Below are 15,797 nucleotides of genomic sequence, written 5' to 3' on the forward strand. Positions count from 1 at the left end.
GGCACAAATGCATACACATACAAAATAACAAATGCACACATTGGGTTCCTAGCTACTGAGGATTTGAAGACTCAGAGTAGAGTGTGGATCATCAGTCCATACTTAACTAAGGCAAAGAACTATTCAGATACATTTACTACTGTCTCCCAGTTTTACTGTGGCCAAAATCTGAAAATCAACTGGAGGCCACCTCTTACCCTTACTCCTAAGGCTACACTCAACATTGGGCATCATGAAGACACTTCAGAACATACCAACAGAACATTCTAGAAGCAAATGTCCAGCTTTGAATTCCATCCCTACCTCTTGCCGGCAGAGGTATAGTCAATGCACTGTCTGCATTAATTAAAAATGGATAATAATAGTACCTACCTACAAGGATTTTCAGAGAAAACCAGACCATGCAAGCTGTGAATAACACAGTGCACAGTAAGCATGCCAGAAATGTAGGTTGAGTATAGGAGTCTGGCTCTTATTCATCCTTGTGGGATGACCCTGAGGAAGAGCGTTAGGGAGCTTTCCTCTTTACTTTGAAAAACAAGATCAAATACCATTTATTTTTGCCATTTTTATCAGGAAATCCCAAATCTCAGAACCAAACTATTGTTTCATTGTCTCTTGGTCTGTTGGAAGGAAGTACTCAGCACATGTTCATATAAAGGAAATGTCGGGGGGACTAATTCACCTTGTCAAAGGGTGAGAGTACTTTGTGTATGCTATAATCAAAGTAGTGGCGATTAATTCTGGGAATAGAAAATGACACTGAACTGCAGGGAAATAGCACAGTATAGGACTTGTATACCTTAGGCTCCTACTTCAATTTTCAGTGCCACGTGTACTGAAGTGGTGTTCAGGTTCCTCTCACTCTTTCTCTCTTTCATATGAAACTCACTACCCCATTAAGAAAAGAAGATTGCCAATGTCCATGTCCAGTAGAGAAGCAACTACAGATGCCAGACCTTCTACCTTCTGCAACCCATAAAGAATTTTGATCCAGTGCTCACTTCAGCAGCACATATACGAAAATGTTGATGATACAGAGAAGATTAACATGGCCCCTGTGCAAAGATAACATGCAAATCTGTAAAGCATTGCATATTTTTTTAGGGAATCCTTGGATTCCCACACAAATATGATGGGTCTAGACCTCCAATGGACCCCTCTCTGCTTCACCACTGGTCACTTCTCTCAGGAATAACATCACAGGCCCTCTTGTTGGCCTTCCTAGGACCGTGCCCTCACCATAGAACAGCTATGGTAGGGACTGCCCCAGTTTCCAAAGGGAGGTTGAGGTATCCTGCCCTGCTACTCAATGAAGACTGGTCTTAAAACTAATGCAGCCGGGAGTCCGGCGGTAGTGCAGCAGGTTAAGCGCACGTGGCGCAAAGCACAAGGACCAGTGTAAGGATCCCGGTTCGAGCCCCCGGCTCCCCACCTGCAGGGGAGTCTCGCTTCACAGGCAGTGAAGCAGGTCTGTAGGCGTCTATCTTTCTCTCCCCCCTGTGTCTTCCCCTCCTGTCTCCAAATCTCCCTGTCCTATCCAACAAAAATGACATCAATAACAACAACAATAAAAAGCAACAAAAGGGAATAAATATTTAAAAGAAGGAGAAGGAGGAGAAGAAGAAGGAGAAGGAGAAGGAAAGAAGAAGAAGGAGGAGAAGAAGGAGAAGAAGGAGGAGAAGAAGAACTCCCAGAAACCAGCAAAAAAAAAAAAAAAAACTTACTTTACGATATGTGCCACCCTGGTTTGAGCCCACATCCTACACACTGAGGAAGCTTGGGCATTGTGGTTTCTTTTCCTCTCTTTCTGAAAAAGAGCGAACCTGGGAAAAAAAAATGAAGAAAAAAAAAGATCAGCCTGGAACAATGAGGTCCTGGAAATGACCAAAGAAAATAGGCTACTGCTGCTGCTGCTGCTATTCCTGCTCCTACTACCAGTAATAATATGTTCTCACTTTTTGTTTGTAAGTAAATACATAAAATAAAAGTAATTCTTAGTCCACAAGACCAGTAGAAAAACAGACAACGGGGGGTTGGGCAGTAGCGCATCGAGTTAAGTGCAAGCGGTGCAAAGTGCAAGGACCAGCATAAGGATCCCAGTTCAAGTCCCCGGCTCCCCACCTGTAGGAGAGTCACTTCACAAGTGGTGAAGTAGTTCTGCAGGTAGCTCTCTTTCTCTCCCCCTCTCTGTTTCCCACTCCTCTTTCCATTTCTCTCTGTCTTATCCAACAATGACAAAATCAACAACAACAACAATAATAACTACAACAACAATAAAACAAGGGCAACAAAAGGGAAAATAAATAATAAAAAAAGAAAAACAGACAACAGTCATCAGTAGCTCAGAGAAGGAGAAATAGAAATGATTTGAAAGACCTACAAGTGAACATAATCAGAGATGTGAAAAATAAAAACTACAATTTTTCCTTCATATGACTGGAAATTTTCCAAAAGATTGACAAAAAAAAGAAATCTGTTGGCTCAGCGTGGGAAAGCAGACTCTGATGTTCTGCCTCAGTGAGACTGCCAGATGACGCAACCCCTGCTGAGAGCAAGAAGTCATCATAATTTCAAATGCACTTTCCCTGTGCCCCAGTGACCTGCTTCTAGGGTTAGAGCAGACCAATATGACTGACATTCAATGAGATTATTCACTATCATTTTACTTGTGAGACTGAAAAGTGTGGAACATTCTCAAGTATGCATGTCTGAAGAACTAGCTAAATAAATCTATAGTTTGCATACATGATGGAGCACCCCTTGCACTGTTTAAAAAGATAGACAACTAACTCCCTGTAAACTATGAATTAAAATAAAAATATCTCTTAGATTATCACTAAGTGAAAACAGGAGTACCAAGTAAGATATGGTTTAGCCTGCCAATTTGGGGGTAGCAAAGTAGGGAAATAAGAACATAAGGATGCATACTTCTAGTTTCTTGTGTTTGCAGATAGAAACATCAACAGAATACCAATAAAGCTGCAATTGCAGACAGTTGTGGTAGAGAAAGAAGAAGGTGGATGAGCAGAGAATCAGTACGATTTCTCAATTTGTAAATTCTCTATTGGTCCAAGTGTTGAACCAAAGGAATATAGAGCCTATTCCAAAAGACAGAGAAGATCAAAGGAGTGGGGAGGAGACGAGGGGAGCAAAGTCTTTTAAAAGACCAAGAAAACAGAGAGGAAGGAGATAGAGAAATGAATTGTGTTACTTGAGTGGAAGGGCTTGGTGATGTCTGCCCTATTTTCGGAGCTACTGACTGAGAAGCCAGAGGCATAGAACAAAACTTCTGGAATCAGAATTTCTTTTTCCTCCACTGGAGTTATTGCTGGAGCTTGGTGGCTGCATGACAAACCTCTGTCTCTGTCTCTCTCTCTCTCTCTCTCTCTATATATATATATATATGTATATGTATATGTATATGTATATGTATATGTATATGTATATGTATATGTATATGTATGTATATATATGTATATATACATACATATATATATTTCTCCTCCTCCTTTCTCTCTCCCCTCTTCTTTCTCTCTCCCCTCTCCTCTCTCTCTCCTCTCACTCTCCTCTCTCTCTCTATACCCCCCTCTTTCTTTTGATAAAACAGAGATAAATTAAAAGAGGAGAGTGGGGACAGGGGACCTAAATGCAGATCCTTGTGCCTGGTAACATGTGCACTCAACCAGATGCACCACTGCTTAGTGCTGACAGACACTTTTTATCTTCTTAATTTTTATTTTTTAATTATTTTTTTTTGCCAGCACCATGAATCCACTGTGCCTGGAGGTCATTTTATCCATTTTTTTATTGGATAGGACAAAGAGAAATTGAGAGGGAAGAAAGAGATAGACACCTGCAGACCTGCCTCACCACTTGTGAGGCAGTACCCCTACAGGAGGGGAGCCAGGCTTAAACTGGGATCCTTGCACGGGTTCTTGCACTTTGGACTATGCACCCAACCTGGTGTGCCACTGCCAGGCCCCCACCAACAGACACTTTTTGAATGCTAATTGGTGTACCATCATTCTGTATATAGAACTAAATCCCCCAGAACCGTGGTGTTCATGTTTAGTACACGGAGATTTTACTAAAACTGATTTTAATGCTGCTGGAGGATGATATAGTTAGCATGTCTGGTAAGTGCAGACTCATAAAAATAGAAGATAAGACATTGTTAACTTTAGAGCTTTTAGGCAGATTTGTTGAAAGGCAAGAATTTAATTGCCTATGTAAACCCTTTTTACCAAAAATTCTCTTCAGAAAATGAAATTACCATCTTCCAGATAAACACAGGGACTTCTATTTTGAGAAGCATTGCTAAAGGCGATTTCTTCAGCAGCATTTCCATCATCTAATAAGCCTCCATTAAGGAGTCAAAATGTCAAGGCACATATGTACTGTAGTCTCAACAAATATAAATTTGGGTCTTCCTCTTTTCCCATTTTTCCCCTTCTCCAGTGTCCATTTCCATTTTTATCACCTCTTCTTCTCTTCTTTCATTACCTTTTCCTCTTCTATTTGTGTCTTCCTTCCCTTTGCCCTCTGTAGCCACCAATTGCCTGAATGTTAAAAGCAGAAGTGACCTTAGGAGACCTCTATTAAATTCATTCACATTGCAGATGAGTGCACTAAAGTCCACTGCCATCTAACCCCCTCCCCCAGTTCCCTATGGAAGAAGCCCAAGACCAGGACCCCAAGAAATGACCCTCATATTCAATTTATGGAAGTCACTATATGTCACTTTCCTCAACTCCATATCTAAGGGGAAAGCTCACTTTTGAATTTGTCATTATGCATTTAGAAAAGGAGGCAGAAATTATTTTTCACTTGGGAGTTTCAGTAAGATTAAATACGTCATACTTTTTAAACTTCAGCAATAAGTAAACAGTTGTCACAGCAATAACAATGGCATATATTACAGAAAGATGCCCCTGCATTTGAGAATGTGGATTGCTGGGGTCTTACAGGAACTTCCAACTTCCTGGTTCTATAAATAGAAACCATTCTCCAAGCACTGGTGTCACTCTGCAAAAAACCAGATAAGTATTATTGACAGTAGTTAAGATACGGAAACAACTGAAGTGCTAATCTACATGACTGGATGAGAAAGATGTGGTATAGACACATGATGGCTTATTATACAACTATTAAAAATATTTTTCCCACTTGCAGGGAAATGGGATAAACTCCTGAAGATAATTCAAAGTGCAAAATATCAGACAGAGTAAGCAAATACCTGAAAATGTAATGTCTGTGTGCATTACAAAGCAAAAGGGTCCAGGTAGAGGCATACCTGGTTAAGCACAGACGTTGCCACGTACAAGGATCCAGATTCAAGCCTCCAATCCCCACCTGCAGGGGGAAAGCTTCATGAGCAGTGAAGCAGTGCTGTGGGTATCTCACTTTCTCTTTTCATCTCCATCTCTCCTCTCCTTCTCTACTTATTTTTATCCTATCAAAATAAATAAACCAACAAATAAAAAAATTAAGAGCAAAGTAAAAATGAAGTGGACATTGATAGTAAGTGGAGGTCATCAGAGGAGAAAATGAGAGGAAAGTGGGTCAAGGCTAAGAAAATGTTCTGTCATCTTTTAAATGTTATTTTAAATAACTATCTTGAGCCAGATAGTGGTGCACCTAGTTGGACAAACATATTCTAGTGTGCAAAGATCCAGGTCCAAGCCCCCAACCCCCACCTGCAGCAGGGAAGCTTCACAAGTGGTGAAGCAGCAGGTATGTGTGCCTCTCTCTTCCTTTCTATCTCCTTCTTCCTTTCTTAATTCTTCTGCCTTTATCAAAAGTAAATAAATAAAATAAAATATTTTTTAAAAGAACTATCTTGAGTCCTCAGTCTGGAAAGTATGGAACCAGCACCAAATTATAGTCTAAAAGTTTGCTTTTGTTTTATTCATCTGTTTTTTTTCTCCATCATGTGAATGAAACTATATTATGTTTGTCTTTCTCCATCTGACTTATCTCACTTACTATAATAACATCTAGGGCCATTCATACTGTTGCAAATGGCCAATTTCATCTTTTTTCTTTTATTTATGAAAAGGAAACATTGACAAAACCATAGGATAAGAGGGGTACAGCTTCACACAATTCCCACCACCAGCTCTCCATATCCTATCCCCTCCCCTGATAGCTTTCCTATTCTTTATCCCTCTGGGAGTATGGACTCAAGGTCATTGTGGGATGCAGAAGATTGAAGGTCTGGCTTCTGTAATTGTTTCCCCGCTGAACATGGGCGTTGACTGGTCGATCCATACTCGTAGCCTGCCTCTCTCTTTCCCTAGTAGGGTGGGGCTCTGGGGAAGCAGAGCTCCAGGACACATTGGTGAGGTTGTCTGTCCAGGGAAGTCTGGTTGGCATAATGCTACCATCTGGAACCTGGTGGCTGAAAAGAGAGTTAACATACAAAGCCAAACAAATTGTTGAACAATCATGAACCTAAAGGCTGGAATAGTGCAGATGACTTGGGGGGAGGGTGGTCCTCTATTTTGTAGATAGCCAGTAAGAATATTTTAGTTATATTCCAAAGGGCCTGTGGTTATACTGGTTTTTTCTTTTGTTTTGTTTTTTCCCTGAGCCTGAAATGTGATATGCAGGTAGATCCAAGTTATTGTCTGAGGAAATGATGTCATGGCTGAAAAAGGAACAGAAAGCTGGATCAGGGAAGAAAGTAGCTCTCTAATATGGGAAAGGGGTATAAATATTGTTGACTGTAAACCCCATTGATTTGATGTGGTCTGGGGCCCATATTCAGCTTAAGAGCCTATGTGAGCTCTGCATCCCTATAGATCTGAGCTCACATTCTGTGGTCATGAGTAGGAATGTTCCAAGTTGCTCCAATATTGACCCATCTTCCTCAGGTGTAGCATAGAGTATGTTGTCCATCCTCCAGAAATAGTATCTAATTAGACTAAGATACCCTCCTTACCTACTTCCTATTACAGTTCTCTCACTCAGTTTCATCTTTTTAAAAATAACTTAGTAGTAATTCACTGTGTATATATACCACATATTCTATCATATTTATATATTTTAACTTCTCTGAATGTTCTTATTGAATAGATTCAAATTAAAACAATGCAATTCTCAGGTCCAGCTAATTAAAAAGTGGAATGATCTGAAGAGTTCATTTTATTTATCTTTACAATCAATTAATATGTATTTACAAAGTTATAAAATAATAGGGTATAATTCCATATGGTTCCCACCACCAGATTTCTGGGTCCCCACCCTCTCCACTGGAAACTGCAGTAGTTCTCCCAAGGTTACCAACATGGACTGATAGTGACTAAAGAGTCATCATTAACATTTGCCAGTCTTTTGACCTTATTCAGCTTTTGTAGTCCTTACTTTTATAGGGTTAGCTTTGGGTGACTGAGGGAAGTGTAATAGGAAGTAGGTGAGGAGGGATTCTAAATCTAAGCAGAAACTATTTCATTAGGAACTTTCTAGTATCTTTTTAGGTCTTTATACTTGCTTGTTGCATATATTGACTCACTGCAGACTATTGTGCACTTTCACTTTCAGGTATATATTTTGCCCTATTTTACATGTCCCTATCTCATGGGACCTGGTCTATGTCTAGGTTGTGGGGCTTTATTAGGAAGTGAACCAGCCAAAATGGAATTAGAGAATCATATGAAAGGAAAGGTAAAAAAAAAAAAGGCACTTTCCTTTCCTTCTCTTTTCTTTTTAGAATCTTCACTTCCTACTAGCGTTTTATTATTTCTCATAAGGTTTTCTTTCATTCTTTCTGTTGGTCATTTTTGTGGACCATTTAATTTTGAAATTTATGTATTTGGACGGAGGTGGAGTCATAGTGTCAGCACCAAGCCCAGGAAGTAACAAGATAACCTTGATGGTGAAGAAGTAGAAAAGAAGCAGGAGGAGGAGGAGGAGGAGCAAGAGGAAGAACAGCAGGAGGAGGGTGAAATTGGCATTTGGTATTTGCATCATGTCAACTCTTGGTCACCAGTTTTTCCTCCTCCATCTTCCCAGTATTAACTAAATGAATTATCTGCACTCACCATATTAGAACCAGAGACTGTGATTTAATTTGTTCCTGAAGCATCATTTTTGGGGACTAATCTTTTGTATGTACTTGGCTGACTTGCTTATAAATTCTTGTTAAAATCTCCAACAGAGTTACGGGAATATTCTAAATACTATTATTTATCTATGTGACAAAAGAGATCATATAGCTAATAATTCATTAAATTTTTTTCCAGAAGATACTTTTCCCAAACCCTCAGTCCTCCTGCCCCTGTCAGAACCAGAAATGAGCTTAGTCTCCCTCAGAGGTTGCAAGGGGGTTGTTCTTTGTTTCTTTCTGGTTTGATTCCGTTTTCTAGGAGCTAACTCTTGCTTATTGTTGGTGCACCTTTTTATTTCATAACACAGCCTCTCACACTCACAAGAAATGGTGCAGAGGGGTCAGACAGTGGCACACCAAGTTAAGTGCACACAGTATACTATAACAAAGACCTAGGTCCCAGACCCCACTCCCCACCTGCAAGGAGGAGGCTTCAAAAGAGGTGAAGCAGGTCTGCAGGTTTCTATCTTTCTTGTTGGACTAGCTTCTCAAGCGGAGACAGATAACCCGGGACTCATGGTTGAGCTGTACGCAGTATCTCTTTATTCATGCAGGACACAGCACAATCTAAGCTGAGCTAAACTAAACTAAAACTAAACTAAACTAAAACTAACAATGTTGTCCTTATATATACTTTGCAAGTAGGGTGTGAACAGGATGTGATGTAGAGAGGGTGGAGAGAAAAGTGACTGGTGAAAATCAGGGTGTGACAAGGAGAGGGGGCGGAGCAAAAACACATCATGAACCAGTGGGGATTGAACCAATGCCCTGCAGTGGTTATGTAAATAGAATACAGTGGTTATGTAAATAGAATACAGTGTTAAGCAGGGGGGATTAAACCAAATGAAACAGAAGGGGTTTTTAGAAGCAGAATTAGAAGCATACCAGCACTTTCTCTCTCCCTATCACCTTCTCCCTGCTCAATTTCTTTCTGTCCTATTCAGTAAAATGGGGGGGGGGGGGAGAAAAGCAACCAGGAATGATGGATTCATAGCATCAGCACCAAGCCCAGTGATAATTCCTGTTGGCAATGTGTGTGTGTGTGGTCAAAACCTATAGAAGGGGCATACCTAACAATTTTATTTACTCTGTCCTCCTTCTGGAACCAAAGTTAAACAGATTGAGAATTAATTTCTCCCTAGTCCTCTGATTTAAAAAAATATTTACTTAATTATTGGATAGAGACAGAAAGAATCAAGAGGGAAGAGGGAGACAGAGTGGGAGAGATAAAGAGAGACACCTGCAGCATTGCTTCATTGTTTGTAAACCTTTCCTTCTGTATGTAGGGACTAGGAACTTGAACCCAGGTCCTTACACATTGTAACATGCACACTCAACAGTGTGTATCATGACTTGCCACACCTGTTCTTCTGATTCCCATTAAGACTTGAGAAGCTCCCCTAAAATTTGAATTCTCATGTCTTAATGAACTTTCCCCCCTCTGGAAACATGTAGAATCTTCTCTTCTTACAAGTGTTTTATTATTTCTGATGAGGGTGTTTGCTTTTTCATTCTGCTGGTCAATTTTGTAGACCATTTAGTTTTGAAATTTATATATTTGGAGGCAGAGAAGATAGTGAACACCAGTTACACTAGACTTGCATGCTTGAGGGCCCAAAATCCTAGATTCAATCCCTGGTAGCTCTCTATACCAGACATTAATGTTATCTCTCTCTATCTCTATCTCTCTCTGTCTCTATCTCTCTCTGTCTCTCTCTCATGTGACAATAAATAAATCTCTTAATTTAGTTTTTTAAAAAATTTATTTATTGAATATTTAAAATACACACTTACAATTTGTGTACTTTGTTTCATCTAAATTAAAAAAAAAAAGGAAGGAACCTAATTCATATATCAAAAGCGGAAGCACTGTCTCTTTAGTATCTGTATTAAAAAACAAAACAAAACATAACACTATTATGTTCTGGCTTATGATGGTTCAAGAGATTGAATTTGGGGCTTTGGAACCTTATCTATAAAACCTTATTTTTTTAATTTTTTATTTTAATTAATTAATTAATTAATTATTTATCTTACTAGAGCACTGCTTATTTGTGGCTTGTGGTGGTGCAGGGGTTTGAACCTGGGACTTTGGAGCCTCAGGCATGAAAGTCTTTTTGCATAGCCATTATACCATCTACCCCACCCAGCATGAAAACTTTTTTGCATAACCATTATGCTATCTCCCTTGCTTCTAGAGGAGGAGGCAAAAAGCATTGTGTTCACCATGGAATATGAGAGAAATTTGACTAGTATCATAGAATATCTTGCCACTTTTACCCAGATTATTAAATCTTTTACAGTTGTCAAATAAGGTAGATGTTATTATCCCCATCTCACTGATGAGAAAACTAAGAATCAGAACATTTAAGCAACTTCCGTAGTATCTCACTGCTAACTCCAACTTGGACCTAATTTAAAATTTGAGTGGCTCCAAAACTTACATTCTTGTTCCCAGTTTTCCTCCAGGGAATCATAAGAGAAAGAAAAAAACTGACCACCACAACACTAGTTCCCAAAAGAGAATGTCAGTGTCATGTCAGACTCCCCATTTGGAATTACTTGTTTTTTTTTATTTATTTTCTGTTCCTCTAGGAAGACAGTAGATTGATATCCTATTTACACCCATGAAAAGTGAGCTCCCTGAGGCCAGAGAAATACAGTTTATGTTGTTTCCTCCCTAGAATCCAGCAACGATCAGTGATGTGTAAAATATATTTTTCATTGACTAGGAGGAACTGATTCTCCTGCCCCATGTGATTCTATAATTATATAGATTATGTAGGCACTGAGCTTAATCATAAAAAGAGAGAAAACATGCTGTTGTACCCCTTGTCCTTGAAGTAACAGATTTCTTTTGAGTGTGACCTAGGATTACTTCTTATTAATTCTTATAAAGCATTCAAAAGGAAGGAAGGAAGGAAGGAAGGAAGGAAGGAAGGAAGGAAGGAAGGAAGGAAGGAAGGAAGGAAGGGCTAAGTGAATCCCTGTGGGCTTTCCCCACTGGGCCAGTTGTAATCCTCCTAGCAGATTCCCAGCTAATCTGTCTACTTCTTTTTCCAGTCCAAAGATGCAAGTTAAACATTTTGGTTTCTCTGTGACATAAAAATCTCAGTGAAGTAGGACTACTCATTGCTATAATTTTCTGGGGGGGGGAACAGAGGCAAATATTTTCCCTGTTAAATGAGATCTTCCATTGGATTCTCTTCTTGCAATTAAATTTGCTAGTTTTATGACCTGGTTTTGCAACATAGTGATTAATACATTAAACCAATTAAACTCTAAGTAACTCTTCACATTTGTTTGCATGTTTTTTTTAGAAGTGCATACACACAGAATTAGTCCGAACCAAAGGTGTAATTTATTTGTCTGCCATCTGAGTCACTGAGTTCCCTTAGGGTATCTTTCAACTTGCTCCTTCTTAGTCTCCAAGGAATATTTTTTCAAAACATGTAACTTATTTAGAAACAGTCTACCCAATACAGAATCCAACTAATTTCGTGTTTTCTAGTTCAGAATTTCTCGCAGGACTTAAGAAACTTTCAGTCTCTGTACTCTATAATTTCACAAATTTGAATCTTTACATAGTGGTAAGTATTGTTATTATACCTGATTTATTACAAAAATAAGAAGTGGCACACTCCCTGAGCAGGCCTGTCAATATTAACAAGGTAAAGCAAGAAGATGGGGGTGCTTTTCCAAATCTGCTCAGTTTGGTTATACTATAGAATTAGATAACATTTTATCTGAATTTGAAAAGATGTTTCCTCCCTACACATTTAGTGAACTTTTGATCTTAAACTGAAAGGGAATCACAGTTATGAGCTATTAGAACCCAGATATAAGATCGCCATTGCTTTTTTACAGATCAATGACTCTTCTAGAATATTCATGACATTCAATGATGTGTGGCAGAGCACAAGCTGCAGGCATGTTACTATTTATTACATAAAAATGGGTAAATGATTTGCCCTCTCTGACCTAAATTTCCTCAGACTTGAAATGGGGATTATGCTTGGGAAACCTACTTCATAAAATTGTGTTTAATGCTTAAATGATTCAACACCAGTAGGAATCCTTTGAAGTATACTAGGCTGTTGTAACACAAAGAGTCAGCACATGTTTAACAACAACAAAGTGTGTGTGTGTGTGTGTGTGTGTGTGTGTGTGTGTGTGTGTGTGTGTGTGTGTGTGTGTGTGTGAGTGTGTGTTCATGGACAAGAGCACCATTCTGTCCCATGCCATGCCAGGGAACCAGCTCAGGACCTCATACTTGAAAGTCCAGCTCAGCATTTACTGTACCACTTAGGGTGATACTTACTCTTTTCTTCTTCCTTCCCCTTGCCCTCTTCCTCCTCCTCCTTTTACTTCTCCTCCCCCTCTTCCTCCCCCTCTCCTTCCCCCTTTTCCTCTTTCTCTTCTCTCCCTCTCTCCTCCTCTTGGTCTTTCTTTTATTACTGCTCTTCAGCAGTCTCCATAGAGAATTCTGCAATAGATATGCAGTGTTTAGATTGCCCAGATAGTTTGCTCTCAACGCTTCATTTCTCCTTGTAATTTGTATGGGTATGAAGTCAGGCTCACTTGGCACCATGTTCAGCCTCCTTCTGGAGGGGAAGATGGGGGTATCTATCCCGGTGCAATGTGACTCTGGAACTGAAGGTCAGGCAGTAGCTTACTGATTTCTTGTTTAAAGCTAAAACACATGTTCTGGAGTCAGGAGACCAAATATGTGCTATTTATTATTATTATAACATAATAATGTATTATTATTATTATTCCATAGTAGTAGTCATCATCTCAAGGGTTTTACCACTCTAGGATGCTTTTGGAGAAAGAAACAAAGAAATAGAGACAAAGAGAAAAAGACATTCCACCACAGTTGCAGTCTTGAAAGAGCAAGGTATAATAGAAGCTGTTTAAAAATCTGCTTCATTGAAAGCAATGAGACAAGCAAAAAATTTAAGAAGGGTCTGCATTAGATATGAAGAAACTACTAGTGACCTAAACTGAACACTAGACAAAGAAGCATATACATTTAAGCATTATAATTTGATCACAGCCCAAACAAAAAGTTTGTGTCTTCTATGATGTTTGCATCATGAAATCACCTACTACCCATATTATCAAAAAATACACTGAGAGTGTGCTGGTGATTTTCTTATATGCCACTGGTCGAGAAACTTCCAGAGGGAAGCCAGATTACAGTACATTGGGAAAAAGACATCTGACTCAGGGAGAGAAGTTGCTCCTTGTTGCAATGTTTACTACTCTATATCTAGTCCAGCTATAGCACATAGCCTAGGTATGAGTCAGTTGTCCTACCTAAACTTGTACAATTACACTCTATGTTGTTCACACAATGGGGAAGTGACCTAAGGATCCATTTCTCAGAATGTATCCCATCATTAGGTGATCCATGACTGTATTCGATCTTCATGCCCAAATTCAGTTCTGGGCTTATTACAGAATCAAAGGCTTGTTGATCGCTACTGGGAAGTTAAATTAAACAAGAGATAAGAGGTGGTGCAAGAAAAGCACAAACCTGAGATGGCAGATTGAAGTCTCAAAGAACTATCCTACTCTGAGGCTGGTACTCAGGCTTGTAAAAGGCAGTGGGTCAGTGGAAGATAAAGACCAGTCATGTGGTCCGGGAGGTGTCACAGTGGATAGAGCATTGAACTCTCAAGCATAAGGTCCTGAGTTCAATCCCCAGCAGCACATGTACCAGAGTGATGTCAGATTATTTCTCTCTGTCCTCCTATCTTTCTCACTAATGAATAAACAAAATCTTTTTTTAAAAAAGACTTCAGTCATATAGCCATCTGGCCAACATAAAGTGTCCTGTCATGAGTCTGTCAATTGACGGTCATGTCACAAAGTTGCTTGTCTAGAAGGAGTTCTGTCACAAAGAATGAATTGCTGGAACCTAGTGGCCTGTGAAATTTTGAGACAGAATCATTGAGCAATACCTTTTTCACAAAGTCTGCATAACAGGTTTATCTTTTCCAGGAGGTCTATGTGATGGACTTCTGGTAAAAGCATACATGTGGTGGACAAGGTGGATTCTATATTATTTGCTCACTTAAAAGCTCTTTTGCAAGTCCAAATCAAAATGCTCATCCAAAACTTTTTAGAAAAGACCTTTTCTTTTTTATTTTCTTTTTTATTATATATATTTAAATTACAGAATTACATTTCTACAGGGGTTTGAATCCACACCATTCCCATCACCAGAGTTCTGAATCTTCACTCTCCCCAGGGCAATCCACCACAATTCCCCTAAAGTTGTAGACATGGGCCAACTATCTGTCCACATTTATACATAGTTGCCCCTTCTTTTTTCTGGTTCATTCCTCTCTTCCCCTCTAAGCCACTCATAATATCATAACTACCTCCATATGTCCCTCTCCTTTTTCTTCTCTCTCTCCGGGTGCTGATGGAGCTCGGGTGCTGATGGAGCTCGAGTGCAGAGTCCTCTTATCTTCATCCTATCACTTCTCCCCTGCTGGGAGTATGGATCAAGGTTGTTTATGGGGAGCAAAAAGTAGGAGTTCTGGCTTCTGTAGTTGTTTCTCTGCTGAGCATGGGCATTGACAGGTTGATCCATACTCCCAGCCTATTTCTATCTTTCCCTAGTGGACCAGAGCTCTGGAGATGAGAGGGTCCAGGACACACTGGTGAGATCATCTTCCCAGAGAAGTTGGGGTGGAGTCATGGTAGCATCTGCAGCCTGGTATCTGGAAGGTGGCATGACCTGAGGTTGGATGAGAATTGTTGTCTGAGAGAATGTGTCAGAGTGGAGCACTAGATTTGAAGAGTTTCAAGGTTGACTTCTCAGGCTGGTATCTCAGGTTACAACCCAGAGTAGGATTTTAATAGCAGAATAATACAGGGTGGCAGCACCAGTAGCAATTTGGTTAAAGTTGACAGGGTTGGTATGGCCATAAGGAATCATAGAAAAGGAATTTCAAGAAGTGTGGGCATATCCTAGAGGTACCAGGACTAGGAGAAATGCAGATCTTAAAGAGAATGCAAGGGGTTTCTTATAGTCTTAGAGCAAGTTAAAATATCAATAATTAATTACTATAGCCAGGTTAGTTGGGGGGCTAAGCATCTGTTATTATACTTAACTTCACTATTATCTGAATGCTTCTAGTGGTATCCAAACCTCCTTATATTTTAAATACTTATAAGGACAAAAGGTCTTGAACTATCTGGCCTAAAGCTCTAATTGATTTAGATGTTTGCAGAGCATTATTTTCTGATATATTTTTAGAGATCCACAAACAATTAATCCCCTTATCAGAGTATGATCATTTTGCAAATCTACGATAAATATTAGCAAGAGCTAGTATTTGTGCTTAGGGCTATAGTCTAGGCAGTTGGGGAACTTGAGATATTAAATCTATCCACCTCTCCCACATGTCGTATTGCTATTGATAGGACTAAACAGTGATAAGACTAGAGTTTCATATCTTCCCCACCACCAAAAGTCTGTGCCCTCCCCCCTAGGTAACTACAATAGTTTTCCCATTTTAAATATGGGTTGTGTTTTGTCTGGTTGTTTATTTTATGGATGTGTGTTCAGTTCTCTAAATTCCACATATGAGTGAGACCATCCTATAGTTTTCCTTTACCTCCTTGCTTATTTCACTAAGCATAATGTTCTCAAGTTTTATCCATTTTA

General features: G+C 39.4%; 1 non-coding gene across 1 annotated transcript; it reads left to right on the forward strand.

Moving 5' to 3' along the window:
* Window positions 1-996: 996 nt before the first annotated feature.
* Window positions 997-1,103, forward strand: LOC132538436 (U6 spliceosomal RNA). The gene has a single exon (XR_009549803.1). It is a non-coding gene; the product is annotated as a U6 spliceosomal RNA (small nuclear RNA).
* The last annotated feature ends 14,694 nt before the right edge of the window (window positions 1,104-15,797 follow it).

Source organism: Erinaceus europaeus, chromosome 4, assembly GCF_950295315.1.
Source record: "Erinaceus europaeus chromosome 4, mEriEur2.1, whole genome shotgun sequence".
In the NCBI taxonomy this organism is placed as follows: Eukaryota; Metazoa; Chordata; class Mammalia; order Eulipotyphla; family Erinaceidae; genus Erinaceus; species Erinaceus europaeus.